Genomic DNA, 18,752 nt, shown 5'->3' on the forward strand with positions numbered 1-18,752 from the left:
ACCTGTAAATAATGTCTGAAGATTTCAGGCTATTTCATTTATTTATATATAAATATAAATATATAAAGTCATTATGAGAACCTTCTTTTTAGTTACATTAACAGCCCTCTAAACTTTCTAGCTATTTACATGGACTTTCCCAGGGTATACATTATAGTGAAAAAGCATAAATGAGAATCAGACTCCATAAGGATAAGCAAACTAAACTTGATAACTATATTAACTGGTAAATTTTTGTTACACTTGAACACTGCCATCCTCTTTTTCCTTTTATTTTGAAGACCACACTCAAGAGGGCACAGATAGAGAATATTTTGTGCAGACTGGGTGGGAGTTCCTTGCTTGCTTCTCCTCCAAAGGCATGTCTCTTTCTTGAGAAAATAACCACTAGTTCATTTACATATTAATTTCATGGCTATTCAGAAGAAGCACTTATATTACAAACTATAATGTAGGAAATGAATGAAACATGCTGCTCTGCTTTATCACACATGTGGTTCCAGAGAAGCAAGTGGCAATAATATTTAAAAATCAGTTTTGATTAAAACAGAAGAGCTGTATATTGACTGATCTAAATTCAAGCTTTGCAAAGTTGATAAAGCCAAGGTTTATAAGTTTAGTTACTTTCTGGAAACGACTTCACATGTTTGCATTGAATGTAATAATATAAGTAAATTTAAGTAAATATTCTATTACAATAATGTGACAAAAAGATTGGGCCTTGCAAGTTGATGGTTGGACTTGGTGAGCTTAGAGGTCTTCTCCAACCTTACTGATTCTATGAAAAAGAGAAATGTATAGGGTAACTAGCATTAAACCAACTGGAAGCATATTTTCATGCTTTTATATGCTTTGCAAAGCATGCATACAGTGTGATACGTACTGTCTCAGATGCCATTTTCATTCTTTGATGCTTTCTATAGCAGATTAATAACATTGTGCAATCTGGGAGGCGTTAAAGAACATCCTGCTTCCTTTCAGAATGAAAAGCCAATGCACATCATTCCACAGGTCTGTGTGCCATTTTCATAAATGAAATTCACAAAATAAAAATCAATACAATTAAAATGTCATTTTCCTGGACCGATTGCTGTCTGTTGTTTACTCAGACTCAGAGAACTCCGAGGCTGCCCAGCTGGGGCTGCTGCTGCACTTTGGGTGCTTTCTGAAACAGCCCCACAGGGTTCCATCCCAGGTGCTCCTGATAAAGTCACCCAGAAATATGGCTCTGTAATCATGGGAAGCAGCTCAATCCAAGTTCATAAATGTCAGCCCTTCCAAATTAATGTGCATTCTGTGGGTCGCACACATTCCCATATGCCAAACTCGTGTGTGCCAGCGCCAGCGGGAGCCCATCCTGCGTGTTCTGGGCCCTCTCCTGCAGACAGGCATGCGCTGGCACGTGGAGGACAGAATGACATTCTGTTTAAATTAGCTTAGTGAATTTTCAAAAATCTGCTCAGAGCAGAGGCAGCATTAAAAAAATAAAGGTTAAAAGATAGTTCCTGTCCATAAATTGTGATTTTGAATTTTAAAAGGAACATACTGTAAAATCATTCCTGTACGCAAAGTCTGACACCGCTTGGCTGCATCATCCAGCCAGTCTCCAACACTCCCATGTAAACCAGGGGGAGTTCTGCTTCGAGCTCGCACAGTGCAGCTCATCACTACAGATACAGCACTAGAGGCTCAGAATTTACAACTAGCCTGACTAAAGTTGGATTACTAAACCCATAAACCTTCATCTGAATGAGTGCTCTCATTTTAAAAAGTGCAGTGTTCAGTGGGGATTGGTTGGGGGGGGGGGGAAGTGCTCCAGAAAAAAGTGTATTTATACGTAAAACTGCTGTGTTTGAATGTAGAAAAATAACATACTGAATTTTTTCTTTTGCAAGTTTTGTTGGAAAAAAAAAGAAACAAAACTTCTGAGGGACAAAATCTAGTGTTTGGTTGAAATTCAGTGACCTTAGAAATAAAATGGTTTTGTTTAAAAAATTCATTAACCCACTTTGTTGACCAGTTTGAATAATAAAATGATTTACTTAAAGGTTCAAGAATAAGCTTAGAGAACAAAAATTGATACTTTAGTGTGCCTTAGGATCCTGGATAGCATAGCAGACAATTAATACTGTTTGCTGAAATAGCTACCTTCCACTCTTCTGCTAATCACAGTCACAGTGGTTTAAGCCACCATATTTATCCAAAATAATTAAAATGTACATCTTCACAGAGAACTGTTGCATGGTTTTAATATTAATTTAACAAATGTAATCCCTATGAATGAGGCTTATCATTGAAATAGCAATAGGATTTTTGGGGTGTTGCTAAGCAGTATTGTAATTACAGGGATTGGCTACAAACTGCTCTTGTGAGGGGAGGCAATGGCTCATGAAAATGCATCAACCATTCACACCCTGTGTAATCCCCTAGTTCCTGTTGGGTACCACCTTCTTCCTGCAAAGATTCATCTCAATTTCCATAGAAGGAGAAAAGATTGTAAAATCAATAAAATCATGACGGTTGCAGCTAATCTATTTTAAAGAAATCCTTGTAAGGAATGTGCATTATTAACACAATGAGATAGGTCTGTGCTCATGGGCTGTGCTGCCAGTCAGCTTCCCAGACACCAACATAACCACACAACCCCTCTGGTCTGCAAGTGTCTGACAAGTGTTTACATGTTAACATTCATTAGGAGATTCGGTCAAGCAATTCACGCTTGATTAATTGATTATCCCATGGTGACAGTTCATTTTTTGAAATATCTGCCAACGTGGAAGGAGGAGGACAGTCAGACCAATGACAAAAGACATTGATGGACAAACGCTGGACTTATTGAACAGCTGCTGGAGTGACAGACCAGCATCTACAGAGTTTAATCAATGCCTCAAAGACATGGCAACACTATAAAGACTGTTTATTTCTTTTCTGTGCTCTTATGAATTGTTAATGCAATCAATACATATTAGCTTCATTTGCTGTTCGGTTAAAATGTAATATGAATTTTCCAAGTTAAGAGTTGCCTTTCTATCAGGTTTTATGCAGTGAAATTTATGAGTCCTTGCAGATTTATGAGGTATATTGATGCCTAGAAAGCCAAACATAATTTCTGATTTTGTTTATTCCAGCATTACAGAATTAGTAAGAGTAGACATTGCTGGGCTTATTGAATAAATTCATTTCCTTGGCAGTGTGTGCATTTTGAATTTTCTTGAACTAAGTCAGAAAAAGCGGATGTGTCAGCACAAGCTAGTAAATAGCAACTGCACTGCCAGAGGATTTCAAGCTAGAGCAGTGCAAGGGAGAAGCTCTAAACCAGAGTAAATTATGCACAGACAGTTCAAGTGTTGGAACAGATCATCCTTTGCTTAAATGGTACCAAAGCCCATGGAATTATCTAACAGACAAGTTTGGCCCTATGTTAATCTGCAGCAGATGTTTGACTAATGAATGATTTGAAAGAGCTTGAGTGTATTGTGACATAATTACCTGATACTGCAGTGTACTGCTTTCATAGCTTTTTTGCAGTCTTACTTATGCAGTAGAAACAAAAATGCAGAAGTCATAGGGTAAGTTTTCAGAACGATCACTTGGAGTATAAAGAAAGAAGAATCCCAAATCATGAAATGATTGCAGCTTATAAGTGAGGTCAGAACCAGACTGATCTGTGACCTAGCCATGGGCAGGTATTATTTTGAGCTTTGATGAGACAAACATTCAGAGAGCCGCTCTTCTCACATCGCCCACCTCTACTCCCCTCCTTCCTCAGCATCCTCCTCCCTTGCACCTTATACACATAGCGGGACAGGGCAGGACTGTGCTGATGCAGCAAAGGTGGTTCTTTGGTGCTCTGGATCCCTTGTTACAGAGAAGCTGCCCAGGGAAGCTACTGTAGCTCACCTCTTTCCTGACAGCCCTGCCTAAAGATCTGAATTTGTTTTCCAAAAGTCAGTAGGAGTTCTCACTGAATTCAGTTGCAATTTCCACAACCATTGCTGCTGTCTTGTGAATTCCAAGATTTCTCAAATTGATCCTGAAGCTTGATGATTTCAGCAACAGGAAAGTGTCTTCTCTAAGTATCTCACTTTTTGCCATCACTGTGTCACACGTTTGGGTGAATCCCTCAATTTTTGGTCTTTGTCTCTCATGGAGCTCTAACCATGCAACCATCATGGGCTGCTCTGCCTGTGACCGGGGTGCCACAAACAAATTCAGATGAAGAACAAGGACAGCCATCACACCGTGTGTCTTCTGAATTATGCAACCATTTGGGAGTCACAGAAAGCAAATTTTATGAACAGAAATCAAAAGATTGTGCTTCTTTGCCAACACAAAAGGAGTTCTGTAAAAAATATGAGTGCTCCTGGGTTAGGGCATAGCCTGTGTCTTACTAATGAGAATATTGAAGAACTGTTACCTGATAGCAGTTTATTCCAGAGCAGACTACCTTGCATTGTCTTCTAAACCATTACATACTGCTTGGTGCTAAAGAAAGGACATTTTAATGGATAGAAGGGCTGCTGATCTGAGCCACCATGGCAATTCCTATGCTCCTAATAACAGAGGCTGCTGTCATTTCAGTGACAATTAGCAGGCAAATCCTATTACAGGAATAAGATTGCCTAATCCTCAACTCTAGTACATGCTATTCACTATGATAGCTTTTTAATTATAAGACTTGTGCAGGCTACAATACTTTGTGCAAAAAATACAGAAAATTCAAAAACTGTGTTAGACGACCTCACTCAAAAATGGCAAGTTAGGCACCTGCTATTTCAAAATTATTACTCCAACCCTTTTAATTAGCATAACTACTTCTCTGTGCTGTTCAGAGTGGTAATGGTAGGAGGCCCAGCAAGGTCTGAAGTGTCACTAGCAATTTTCCTCTTTGCTGCATTTTAAACTTGTTTACAAAGGTAGAAAGCAAGAAAAAGATACTTGGAGGGAGCCCACCAGGTGTGTTCTCTACTTGGTGTCTGTATCCTTTAAAACGTGTTCACTAGGTGCAGCAAAGAGAGAGAAACACTGCAGGAGCAGCTGGCTGCACACGGGGTGCCCTGGGCCCTGGAACAGCCCATGTCTGCTCCAAGAACCTTCTCCAGGTACTGCAGCTCCATCCGTGAGGAGCAGCGGGGCAGTGCCTCAGCAGTGAGGAGATCCAGGCTCCATTTAACACCAGGCACTGTCTTAAGGCTTCTTGTTCCGTTGGCTCTTGTCCTTCTTTCTAATGGGAGCAGGGCTCACTCCATGAAATAGGAAATCTAGCCACAATAAGGTGAGTTCAGGGCAACCTGTACTCTCTGTTTACTTGGAGAATAGAACAATTCCCATGAAGGAGGATATAGAAGAATCTCTTTCAGTCTTGCACAAGCTGTCTCTGGACATGTGTAGTTGCATAATGAACCCTGTGCTTTGCCGCCTCTGCCTCTAACTAGTTCTTCTCTATGGGACTTTCTACTCTTCAGTATCTCAGGTTTTGCAAAGTATTTAGCACTACTAGAAATCTGCTAACATAGAGTTACCAGTAAGTGAGATCTTTTTCTTGTTTGAGGAAACACCATCTAGCAGTCTACGTACACCTGTAGACCCTGTGAGCAGAACTCAGCCCCGAAGGCTGGGCCACCACTTTAAGTCAGTGTAATGTTACTAAGGACTCTCCATATCAATGCATTTTAAAATCTGTTCATTATAATTTCTGTTTGACAGAGCTAGATTAAGTACTGTGGCTCTCTGTTCCCATGATATATGTGTTATTCCTGGTCTTTTATTGTACTTAATAGTGCCCTGGATTAACTTAGCTGTGAGTTGGAGGCTCAGACTGCTGAAGGTGTGCTGTCTTGGACTGATGCTCTTTCCAGTTAGCACAACTAAGTATCAGTTACAGCAATGACACAAAGCAATGAACAAGCCTTAAAAAGAATATTGTTATCATTTTTCCCAAAAATCTATTTATTATTTTTAGCAACCTACATTACTCATTTCTCTTATTCTTCCCCAAAACTCAGAATAGACTTACTCAGTAACTCCTTCACTTACAAGTATCAGTATTATGAGTCTTTGTCATGCTTTGTATTTTGTTATCCCAAGACTCTAAATCTGTTCCTTTTCTCTTCCATGTTATCTTTAACATCTGTATAACAAAAGTGCTGCAAAAGCTATTGGAGAAAGATCAGTCTGTCTGACAACATCATTCTTTGCAGCACGGCAGATTTTGAATAGAGGCCACCAGCTCTGCAAGATGAAGTAGCATTCTCTTTAACAAAGGAGGATAAGCATCAGAGGCATCTGGGGAAAACCTCTGATTCAAAGTGCTGTACTTGAATATGAATTTTAACCAGTAATAAGAAAAAAGCAGAGTATCATGTTCAGTAAGCTGAGTTCAACTCTACTGAAGCATAGGGGCTGCAGAAACTGATAAGTTCTTGGGACACAATCCAAAGTGAGTCAAGAGAAAAGTTACTACTCTCTCCAGTGGTCTTTGAATCAGGTTTTCTTAAGCTATTTTTAAGTACATGGACCTCCACCTGCTTTAGGAGCCAACATAATCATTGAGCAAATTAGTTATTTATGTGTATGAGTGGCTAAAGCAAGCCAAGGAAGATCCATGTGCCCGGTGCACCAGAAGGTTGAAAGCAGAGGTGTCACTGAAACCTGCTCAGACTGAGCACTGCTGCTTTAGGGCCTTCCCACTCTAACTTGCCTGTAGCATTTCTGGATACTGTCCCCTTCCAGTCCCACTCACTTCCATAGGGGCTTGCACTGTTGTCTGGGCAGAGGGACAGTGACTGAATGGAAGTACAGCTTAAAGGATGCACCAGCTGTAGCAGAGGCTACGTGCATCACTTCTGCATTATTTTTTGGGAAAGCTGAATTTTAAAACAAACTAACCCTTCTGAAGCTTTGGTTATTTCCCCAGATGTATCTTCCTGTTGTTTCAGATATAGAAAGAAATGTTAGAAGAGATCTGAAATATATATGTTTGCAGGAGGTTAAAATGTGGGTTGCTGTGAGCAGTTGAAGTGTATCTAACATGATCTGTACACAGCACTGCTCACTGCTGGAGCCATGGATGAGCAGCACAGGGAACCAGAGGGAGGGGAAGAGAGCTCTGCACCCTCAGAGACTCATCCTCAAAAGTTCTCTGAATAGTGGCTTCTGAAGAAATCTGGGGCTGGGATTTTTCCCTGTAACCCTGAGTGAGGCTGCAAAAAGGGCTATGGCTGACCATGCTTCTGCACTGGCCCAGTGAGGGAATGCAACTTTCCAGCTTGGTGGTTATTTGTATCTGGTGTAGAGCACTCCTAATATGCTTTACTTCAATCTCCTTTTGGAGAGATTATTTCTGGTTTACAGTTCAAACCAAACGCATAGCTTTAGATGCATTTCTGGTTACTATACCCTTTAAACTGTAGCTTCAACATCCATTAAGTCTGTGACCTACTAAAATTATTTTGTGGATGTACAGACCTCTTTCTATTGAGGTTTGCTAGATGTAACCTTAATTTTCTTCCCTTTGTTTTGGACCTTTTAGTTACCTTAAAAGCAATCCATGGACTTGAAAATGTAGTGTAGAATGGTTCCCATATATTTTGCATACCCTGACCTGGCCACCCCTCCTTGGAGGTCCAAGCCATGGGGTCTGGCTTCAGCTCCTCCTCGTGATGGGAAACTGAAATTATCAGTGAAACAACTCGTGGATTGTCCCATTCTGTCTAAAAAACCTGCTTGGCCACCTGCACCGGGGTTCCCATTTCCCATTTTCCAGGTGCCCCTTAGCTATGACACAGCTGTGGAGAAGATGGACATGCAATCCAAATGCAGCTGTGCATTCAAGGCATCTTAGTTTTGTGAAATTCCTGAGAGAGAACAGTTAAGCTTGCTAAATAAAACAGAGACAGATTCATGCAACTAGACTACAGAAACAGTCATTACATGCAAAAGGTCTAATAAATGCTTTGTTTAGGGAGCAAAGTCAGAGCCAGAAAGCAGAATTGCCGTTTCCCAAGGTGAGCCTCTAACACCATGCACCTTTTCATGGAGAAGGAAATGGCAAATATTTTGCTGCTATCAAGACCAGAATCAATGTGGTTGCTTCTGGTTCCTCTAAATGACTACAAGAAGATGATTTGCCTTGCTAATTGTAGGTGCTGTTGTAGCAAATAAGGTTTCTCTTGGAATATGAATAATTAGCCCTTCATTTGAATGTTTTAACAGCATCAGTGGTTGGTTGCTAAAAGGACAGAAACACAGACACATTTAATTAATGAATATTAAAATAGAATTTTTGAAATGCTGTCTCAGCAGTTCTTGGTGAAATAGCTTTCATTTTAATCACATGACTATCTGTTAGTGGTGGCATGGAAGCTGTGATCAAAGTGGCTGAATGCTGTAAAAATGCCTAAAAATCCACACACCTTTCTGAACTTAGGAGCCAGCATTTGACTTGCATGCCCTAATTTGAGGAATTTGAAGTCTAATTAAGATTAAATGGCATAATTGAAATTTGTAATTGCATTACAAATTAATTAATTTGTATATTAGTAAAAATACACAAAGATCAAGGGACACAAGGATGCCTTCACTGTTTAAGGTAGGGACAGGCTGGAAACAGCAGGTGTGGATGTGGGAGATGAAGGATGGCAGTGTGCTGGGAGGGAGATGGGAGGCAGGTCAGTCCTGCTCCCCAGGCCACCTCACAGGGGATGTTTTAAATTCCGAGTTTCTTTCCCTACGCAAAAATATAAATTACTTAAACACACAGTAAAGCTGGTGCTGCAGAAATTTCTTCCCAAAGGCCCCAGTAAAAGGGGCAGGAGGTGCCAAGCTGGCAGCTGCATGTGCTGAGTGCTGCAGCTGATCTGCTCAGGATCATTTAGGGCAAAAAGGAAAGTCTCCACACTTGGAAGGGACTGTGGGGATCGCACATCCAAGACTGATGTGAAAGGTAAATCAAGTACAATTCAGCCTTTGAAGCTGAAGGGGAAAACCAGGAAAATCCCCTTGACTTCTAGTCTGTGATTTCATGGAGGAAAGAAATTGTGGTTCTGAATTTCTTTTAGGAATGGTGTCCTTGGCTTATTAATTCACTTTATGTGTTGTCCAAATTGGGGGGGGGAAGGGCTGCATTTGTGTGGGGTGGTATTATTTTAGAAAATGTCTTAGTTAATTATTATCTCCTGAAACATCACCTAGGAGATACTCTTTCTCTGACATGCAGCTTGATACCTCATGCAGGAAGAGGTAACTCTTCCATAGTTCATTAAATTATGTTGTGGTGAACTTATCTCCACTGGGTCGCAATTAAGATGTGAAGCCAGTGCCTTTAGAGGAAAAGACAGAGAATAATCAGAATATACTGAATACATAATTTGATATCTGGAAATAAGCAAGAGGAAAACTACGGTGTGCAAATGTGTAGACATTAAGAATGTATTATGTTTCAAAGATTTGTATATGGAAGTATAATATAATTATATAATTACTGTTCCTTAGAAATATTTAGTGCCTTAAAAATTCCAGGTATTCTTTCTAAATTTGTTAACTACTGTAAGGTAATTGTAGTAAATACACATTTTCCTTCCTACTTCCTTTGTCTCCATTGTAGCACCCTGGGAACTTCAGTCATACTAATTCTGGACCCATTGCCTATTAACATGCATTATAAAACTGCAGTAAATTTTCTGTTACATTCTCACTTAAATAAACACTTTCATTTTAATAATATTTTTTATTTTCCTTTTTTGAAAAGTTAAAGTATCTAGCAGGACTAGTCTCTCTGTATGTTTTCCTACAAAAACCTCACAAAGCTCCTTTCATTAGATAATTTCAAATGTGAAGAATAGAAATGGAAGTTGTCTCAGCTGATGTTTCTCAGACCTCCTTGCCCACCATTCTTGTGCTGCACACATCTCCTTTTTTCCTGTTTCTCTTCCACTTACGTAGGAGAGATATGGGAGAGATCATATGCCTTTTGTTCTTAACCCTGTTGTTATAATGGTTTGGTAAGGTCTGTTCATTTTGTTTTTCTCCTACAAAATACAAATCATCCCAAGAAGCTTTCTGCAGGTATTGGTGGAATACACCACTGCACCAGGCAGGGTTATGGCTGGTTTAACATGAAGCACTGAACACCTACATCACCAGTGCAGAGGGGTTAAACAACACCTGACTCAGTACATTCTCGAGCAACTTCATTCCCTTCACTAGTAGTAGAATAAGCAGCTCACAAATGCAGAATAATTTAATTATGTAGTGATTTAAGGATGCCTCCTGTTTACAGGATAATAGCATCTCTTGAACTGAATGAAGGGGAGGGGCAGGTTTCAATTTAACAGCCTAGAGAAAAACAGGTGGTTGGTTTCCACTGTTAGTGTTGGCTGTTCACAGTATTCAAGTGAACTCCGTGGCTGAGGTGCTGATACTTGTTTTGAGCATGTGAATGGTATCCCAGCCCTGTTTAAGTTCTCAACACAGTCTTTAGGATGAGTTTTAAACAATTACAGTGAAGTACACTAAAGTCTCAATGAGTACAGAATTGCTTTGGTATGGCATAAAATTCCTGGTCCCTACCTGCAGGTGGGTATATTTACTTTTGTGACTATTTGAATACACACCTTCTCACTTGTTTACAGTGGAGTAGTGAGAGGAGTTTGTTTTCCTCTATGAGGTAAGCGTCACCATGTTTTCCTGAGCAGCTGCACACACAATTAGGAGGGCCCAATTAAAGCTGCATTCCATTCACACAGAGCAGCAGTGATTGCTGTCTGTAATTTCTCCTGTGGTTTGACTTATGGGTATTAAGTTGTGCAGGACTTCATTAACAAATGAAGTCGAGTCAAACAAGTCAAGAAAAAAAATGCAACAAGCTGGAAACTGGTATGTAGGATCTTGGCCCTTGTGCACTACCCACAGCTTGAGAAAAGGAGTCTCCCCTCCCACCCCTCTCAAGCAGCCATTAGGCAAGTGACCACTTTCCTCTGTTTAGGATTGTGCTTTCTGTCCTTCTGGCCACAATAAGGACTTGGGTGTGTCCTCTGCTTCCATATCAGCCACTCTGACTGCAGTGGGTGCAGGCCATCCAGACTCCTGTAAATTCAAGCCTAAAGTAATTCTAAAGCCAGTATACCTTTGTTTGTCCCAAGCATTACCTGGGCCATCATTACAGGAAGCTCAGCACTGCCAAATGGAAGGAGTAAGGTAAATCAATTAGAATACAAAAGGAACAGGGCAGTGGAGCACAGGTGCCTTCTTGAAGGATAAGGAATTTCATTCACACCCTGCCTTTTTTCCCTCCTGACGCTGTTCAGTACCACTTGCTTCATAAAGGGACTTGATGTCCCTGCCTTCCCTCAGGCCTGTGTAACTCTGAGTGTGCACACATCCTCAGTAGCACAGTGGGTTTTGCTTTCAGCATTTAGGGATACCCAAAGTCTGTCAACACAGATTTCTTGGCTGATGTGCCACAAGGAGCAAAACATCAGACATACTGTCCCTGTAAAGAGTTGTGTGAGAAAATGTGTGGTTTCCAACCAAACACAGGAACAAAAGACCCAAAAGACTCCACTTCTGTAGATATGGATAGTGATTCTGAAGAAAAGAGGGAAAGAGCATCTATGGATTGCCCTGGTGTGCAGAAGTAGCAGCGCATGAGGGGCCTGGCAGGAGCATTGTGACCCTTAATCACCACACAGATCTTCTGAAGTGGCTGAGAACAAAAAGGGACAAAGATGGGACTTAATTTCACAAGATGGAGAATATTCTGACCCTTGGGCAGCAGAGCCCTTGAGGCATTGGAGCAAAGTTAGCAGCTGAGCCACTCAGCTGATAGGGAAGTGCTTTATTGCACTATTGCTATGAAATAGTGTCTTATAGGAGAGGGCCTGTACAGAATAAGATTAAAATCAGTTTACCACTTTGAGAATATCAAGCGGTGACAGATCTCAAACCAGTCATTTATTTTCAAAAATAGATTGTTTGTTTGGAGAAAATTATAAAGATGTCCCCAAGAAGTTGATCTTGTGTAGGTCCTACACAAGATCAATTATTTTGGTTTTTTGCTATCTTGACTGGTGCTAAAGCAGTAAACTGGCAGTTTTGATGCTGATACACAAAGAAAGCCAAAATAGTGAAGAAAGCCACCTTTAATTTCAAGCTCCACTAGAATCATGAAAGGAAAATTAATGTTTACTAAATGAAAAAGAATGATATTGCTGGAGAGAGGAAGTTTTGGTTAAGCTTTTAAGGGAACATTAAAAACTTCCAGAAATGGAAACATATATTATAAAAGACATTTAAAATGGCATGAACTGCAGAAAATCCAGGAAATATTTTAAACTGACCTAAGCGCCTCAATATGTTATTATGTTTTAAAAATCACACAAACTGAATGATAGCTGACAGATGGAAGAAGGCTTTCTAGTGCCTTTCACATTTTCTATGGAAAACTGAATACAGTCTTATATCTAGAATAAATGTTTTGAGGTGAAAGGAAAGTCTGCTGATCAACTTTTGTATACTGTTGTAATGCTTCCGCAAATTTTCCGGGGAATCTTAGAAGCATCCAGGCTCATTCCCTGGGAATATACTTTCAGAAAGCTGCCATTCTGAGAGTCCTCTGACACAGTGCAGCTGAGTTTTGCCTGTGATATGTTGCCAAATACCACAAATGAATGCAGCTCTGAGATGGAAGGTCACTTTTTATTTTGCCAGACACAACAAAGAAGTGTCAACCTCTGACAGTTTTTAAAACTAAGCTTTAAAGGAAATATCAAACCTTTTCTTTTTTTTTAACCAGTCAGTACCAGCGAAGAAATGCTCACGGAAAGAGAGAGGATAGGGAAATTTGTGGAAGGGAAAACTGCCCTACAGGAATGAGTCAGCACTCCATCACTCTGGATTTACACTGATAAATACATCTGGGATTAGGTGACATGGTCTTTATGCCATCAGATAAATGGGCAGTGGATCTGGTTCAGTCATCTGATGTGTGTGTGCACCACCGCAGTGGGATTGTAACTGCTGCTGGTAGTGCACTGGATTTGGTTATAAAATCATAGTTAATATGGTTTGGTCTTTTGTCATGGTATCTAGAAGTCCTTAGGTATCTTGAATCCTCTGCAGAGAATTCCCTTTATAACAGGAAATGGAAATACTGAATGGGTGAATTGCCTGATGGAACACAATACAGCACAATCTATGAGCAGTAGGGCAAGACAGGAACAAATCACAGCAGCTTTGGGTCCCAGTTCCACAACCTTAACATGTCAGTGCTGTGAGTCCTGTGAACAACTTGCTGGTGGTTGACACGAAATACTGGTCAAATAAATGCTGGTCTGCCATGCTATAGCATAAGAGCTGTATTTGCTTTATAGGCTTTAGGCTCAAGAATGTTAACAGAAACTAAAAAAGAGAGAACAGGGGGAAAAAAAGAAAGAAAAGGGGAAACGTGGTGCCTTCTCGATACCATGTAATAAATAAATGCTGCATTTTTTATAAGACTGCCACAATATGATAATAAATAAAAGCAGGGAGAAAGTTGTAGGAGACAACCTCTGTATAGTACTTGTGGTAAAACAGCTTATTCATGATTGCATTCCACACTAGACTACATTTCTTTTGAACAGATTTGCACTGGCAATGTGGTGTAGGGTTTCCTTTGAAACCATCTGGCCAGTGTTTGATCCCTTATAGCAGTAGGCTGACGAAGTCATAGCTAGCGCTTCTTTGCAATGTGAAAAACAACCAGGTTCACATTCACAGTCTAAATCACAACCATTTCAAGCAGCAAAAAAGGGAATATCATAAAACCACATTTCCCTACTAAGAGCCTTGCCTTGGCAGACAAGGAAATAGATATTTCTCTTTTTGTCCCAATAACTGCACACCATTGGGAACCAGTCTGCAGGGAAGTTCTTTGTTTGGGGAAGTTCAGTTTAAGAAGACTCAGAGTATGTGACTGCAGAAGGTTCACCCACTCTTGAGTTGGTGGAACTATCCTCACACACATAACAGATGTTTCTTCTGCCTCTAAAGAGCACCAGCAAGCTGCCTCACCTCTGCTACAGTCACCAGATTCTTTGCTCATCATTTCTGCTGATACTGTCAGTTGAGAAGCAGATTAAATGGCTTCGTAGCTTTTAATGAGTAGTAAGTTGTAAATTGCAGGAAAATCACTTCTGAAATTATATATCAATGCTAGTTCATTTTTAACTGTATTTATAGAAAGTTTCCATTCTGGCAAACAAAGGGTGCATTGTGCACTGGGACAGTGTTATGGAAATGTACAGTGAGCAAGGAGATGTGCACAGGAGTGTAGTTGGTGAGCAACACGGTGTGTGTGCTCTGAATAAGTAACTTTCAGTATAGCTGTAACACTGGTATTTGCTCTAAGGCTGCTGCAATATTTGCTGTGGCTCCCTTGTGCCATCAGGGACAGGAGCATCCACGTGCCAGCCCTTGCCTGCATCTCTCCTTCCTCCCTCTCCTCCCCATCACACCCTTAGTAAAGCAGAAAATAAAGAGGATGATAGAATAAGGTTAGAAACTGGTCAATGAGGTAAGGATGGCAATCACTGCAAAATCTCCGTCAGATGCATTTCAGGCTTGGTTATATTCATATTTGACTTTCAAATTCTGATACAGTCAGAGTGCAAAGCCATTTCCATTCTACTCCCTGTTTTCACCCTCTTGGAGCTTTTACAATATGGATTCTCTGAGATGTATTTTCCACGTTTTTTTCAGCTCCCAGAGGAGCATGTGACCATATATATTCATCTTAAAAGTTTTAACTGAAAACTCTTACTGGTTTGGGAATTTGGTAACCATATGGCAAAAATGCAATAATTTTTTTCCCCCCACAGACTTATGTAGACGATTACTAATACTTTCTTTAGTTTTTATGTGGCAAAATCTGCTATTAGAAAAGTCTATGCCATTTTAGAATATCCTATCTCTTCTGACTAAAGTCTATAGAGCACACAGTCTCAAGTACACTGTCCAGCTATGGGGACTGTAGTACAGCTATTTACAGTGTCCCTGGCGTGATTTGGAAGCAGTGGTCCTTCCTGGTCCTCAGGACCTCACCTGACCATCTGCCATTCATTACCACAGTCCTGTCTCCAGCCCATGGACTGGCTGCTCTGTGGCTCAGAAGTTTTTCTGGTGTTTGAAATCCACCTGAGATCTGTCAGGATACACTGTGCCCTTTGACTCTTCTCTCAGTGTTGTTGTTGTTTGTCCAAGTTGCTTTCTCTTGTACCACCCAAGTGCAGCTCTCACAGCCCGTGTTCTCAGGGATCTCATGAACTGCTGTGGCCGTGGCCAAGACTGGGAAGGGCTCATTGGCCCTGCTGACTCTCCCACTGCAGACTCTGACACAGAGGGAGCACGCTCCATGCTGAAGAAGCCTCCTGCTACCACAGGCTGGACAGAACCCTTCTCTTTTGTGGTTCCAGGACAAAGACAGCAGTGGAACAGCTAGATATTTTGTTACTGTAAAGTCTTCTTTTCATGTTTAATATCTTGTCACAGACAGGAGATTGATGCATTCAAGAATCATTACTATTAGGATGGGGATATGTGTATTAAATTTGTCTTGTGCACCACATGCAAATGTGCTTGACTTAGAACAAATCCTTTAGTGTGTCTGTTTAAGAATAATGGTATGATTATTGCAGAAGGCAAGTTTTATATCATGAAATCATAGAGTTGTAAAAATGGTTTGGGTTGGAAGGGAACCTTGAAGATCATCCAGTTCCAACTCCACTGCCCAGGGCTGGGGACACCTTCCACTAGTTCAGGTTGTTCAAAACCTCATCCAATCTGGCCGTGAACACTTCCAGGGATGGAGCATCCACAGATGCTCTGAGCAACCTGTGCCAGTGCCTCACAGGGAAGAATTTCTTCCTTGCATCTGATCCAAGTCCACCCTCTTTCAGTTTGAAGCCATTCCTTCTTGTCCTGTCACTCCAGGCCCTTGTCCCCAGTCCCTCTCCAGCTCTCCTGGAGCCCCTTTAGGTTCTGGAAGGGGCTCTGAGGTCTCCCTGGAGCCTTCTCTTCTCCAGGTGAGCACCCCCAGCTCTCCCAACCTGGCTCCAGAGGGGCTCCAGCCCTTGGAGCATCTCTGTAGCCTTCTCTGGACTCTCTCCAGCACCTCCATGTCCTTCCTGTGTTGGGGACCCCAGGGCTGGAGGCAGCTCTCCAGGCGGGGTCTCATCTGAGTGGGGCAGAGAGGCAGAATCACCTTCCTTGACCTGCTGCCAACGCTGATGCTGAGCCCGAGACAGGGTTGGCTCTCTGGGCTGCCAGTGCACATGGGCAGGTCATGTTGAGCTTCTCAGCCACCAACACCCCCAATGCTCTCAATCCACTCTCTGCCCAGCCTGTATTTGTGCTCCAATGCAGGTGCAGGGGTTATATATAATTATACAGGGAGAATTACTACAACAATATTGTGTTCATCTATGGGGTATGACTATCACTGATAGCACTTCTCAATCCACACCCCTGTTTTATCCTGAGTTCCTCCTAGTAAGAGCACTCTTCATACCTGCCAAGAAAACAACTGTCCTAAGTGAAGTTATTGTTTCTTTAATGACCATAGGAATATCTACTGAATTTAATACATTGCTTTGGGAAGTCTGTTCTGCCCACCCCAAACGGCTGTCTTAAATATATCTGCTCAGAGTGACGTGTGTTATATAAATAAAATTACACAGACAGCATGTTTGTCAATCAGCAAAAAAGGCCCTACACCCACTATCCCGGGCACATGTGCTTCGTAAGCATTGGTTTCCAACAGATAAATGTAATCAAGGTTTATATGCTCACAGAAGCCAACAGGATGGGATTTTTTCACTTGAAAGATCAGAAGAAAATTGTAACTAATGTTGTGGAAAATTACTTTGATATTGCTTTCTCAGTACAGCATCACAATTAGGTAGCAATGTGAAGCACAGGGAAAGAATAAATGAATAGTAACAAATCAACACAAACAGCTACTGTCAGGAGTACTTTGCTCAGTGAAAGTAATGTAAGCATTACTTAAACTTTTATGACTGTGGATTTTATACTGGTTTAAGTAGTACATCAAGGTCTCACTGTCATGCTTGCTAGGACTAAAACAATCAAGAACAATTTCCGAAACAGACAGATAAAACTAAAGGACTAAAGTATTTTTATTAATCTTGTTTCATAAGTTGTTCTATCTTAAATTAAAGATGACTGAACATACTAACAATGAAAAATGTCCTTTTGGACAATGCAAAGTCTCCTATGCTGATTTTTGGTGGAAAATGAATGTTACCAACTTCTCTCCAGCCCTGCTGATGAGATTCAAGTGTCTGGCAAATGTGTTTTACTACATAGGAAATACAAAAGCAAAGGCCAATCCAGTAAAGCTTTTCCATGCAGAATCTGTTGTCCTAAGTAGCTTAATGATACATGCATTTGTTCAATTCTCTCGAGAGAGCAATCAGCCAAGCAAATTATAGCAATATCCCATCTCCATTAGAACCAGGCCCCTTTATGGAGAAACACTCTGAGCAGAGAAAGGGAAGGATCCTTCTCAGCATGCCAAAAATGTCGTCGGTGACTGACAGATTTTCACAGGAGACTGTCTAGGAAGGAAATATGCCAACCTCCTTTTTTAAATGAAATGAATGGATATTTTTCCTGTGTTCTTTAAGCCACCTAATATGTTTTAGTGATAACTGGTATCATTTTCAAAAGCAGTGGATATGAGGAGTTTCTCAGTCCACTGGGAGTTGAAAGCACTTAACACACATGAAAATCAGCCAAACAGAAATAAGAGTAATTGTACTGAGCACCTTTTACTCAAGGGTACAGTCTAGTTTCTATTAACATAAATAGTAACTGAATGTGAGAATTGAGGAATTGATTACAGATCTTTGGCAGTAACAGCATCGTTGGCATGTTCATGTTTTAGGTATCCAGAGCAATCGAGCACATTACAGAGTGAGTTTCCCTGCCAGGGGTAGGAGCTCTGTTCAAACTTGCTTTTATTTAAATATTTTTGGGTGTCCCCTTCTTCAGTTATACTGCCCTCAAAAATCACTTCCCAGTATACTACAACCAGCAGTCGGCATTCAAGAGGTTTATGGCAGAGAACAGGTCAAGAGGAGGAACCAATAATGAAAAAAATGGAAAAGGAATTGCACTGGTTTTGAGACCACACCAGAAAATCTTCTCTTTCGGGAGCAAAGAATTAACTTTTTAATGTAAAGTTACACATTCTTAGATGCATTAGAGTACTGCCTGCATTTGCTGTTCATACATCTTTTCCCCCATGCCCAAGCTACCAGCCAGTTTCAGTAGAATATGGCCAGTACCTGTTTTTAATCTACAAACTCTTTTGCATCTAAGCATACAAAAAAACCCTGCAAAAGCACAGAAGGAACTAGTTAATTCTCTGCTTTGCACAACACTGAAGATTCATTACTTCTATGGTTTCAGCTGAGTGGCTGCTTTCAAAATTGGTGTGTGTGCAGTTGGACTAAATAAACAACATATTAAAATACAGATTTTTTAGTGACATGGAAACAAGCACTTAACAAACCTAGACACAGAAATTAGCAATTAATGTAATTATTTAAGAGTTCTCTGTGTTATGGTTCAGCTCCTTTAAAAATGTTAGTAATACTTTTAAATAGACACAGTTGTGTTCGCTGTACAATGAAGATGTCATATGAATAGACTTTTTACAAACATTTGTTTAGTCAAGAGACAATTTCAGT

General features: G+C 40.7%; 1 protein-coding gene across 7 annotated transcripts in view; it reads right to left on the reverse strand.

The window, feature by feature from the left end:
- CHST8 (carbohydrate sulfotransferase 8) overlaps positions 1-18,752 on the reverse strand; it is a 186,719-nt gene that overhangs the window by 124,788 nt on the left and 43,179 nt on the right. The window lies entirely within an intron of this gene.

Source organism: Corvus cornix, chromosome 11, assembly GCF_000738735.6.
Source record: "Corvus cornix cornix isolate S_Up_H32 chromosome 11, ASM73873v5, whole genome shotgun sequence".
Lineage (NCBI taxonomy): Eukaryota > Metazoa > Chordata > Aves > Passeriformes > Corvidae > Corvus > Corvus cornix.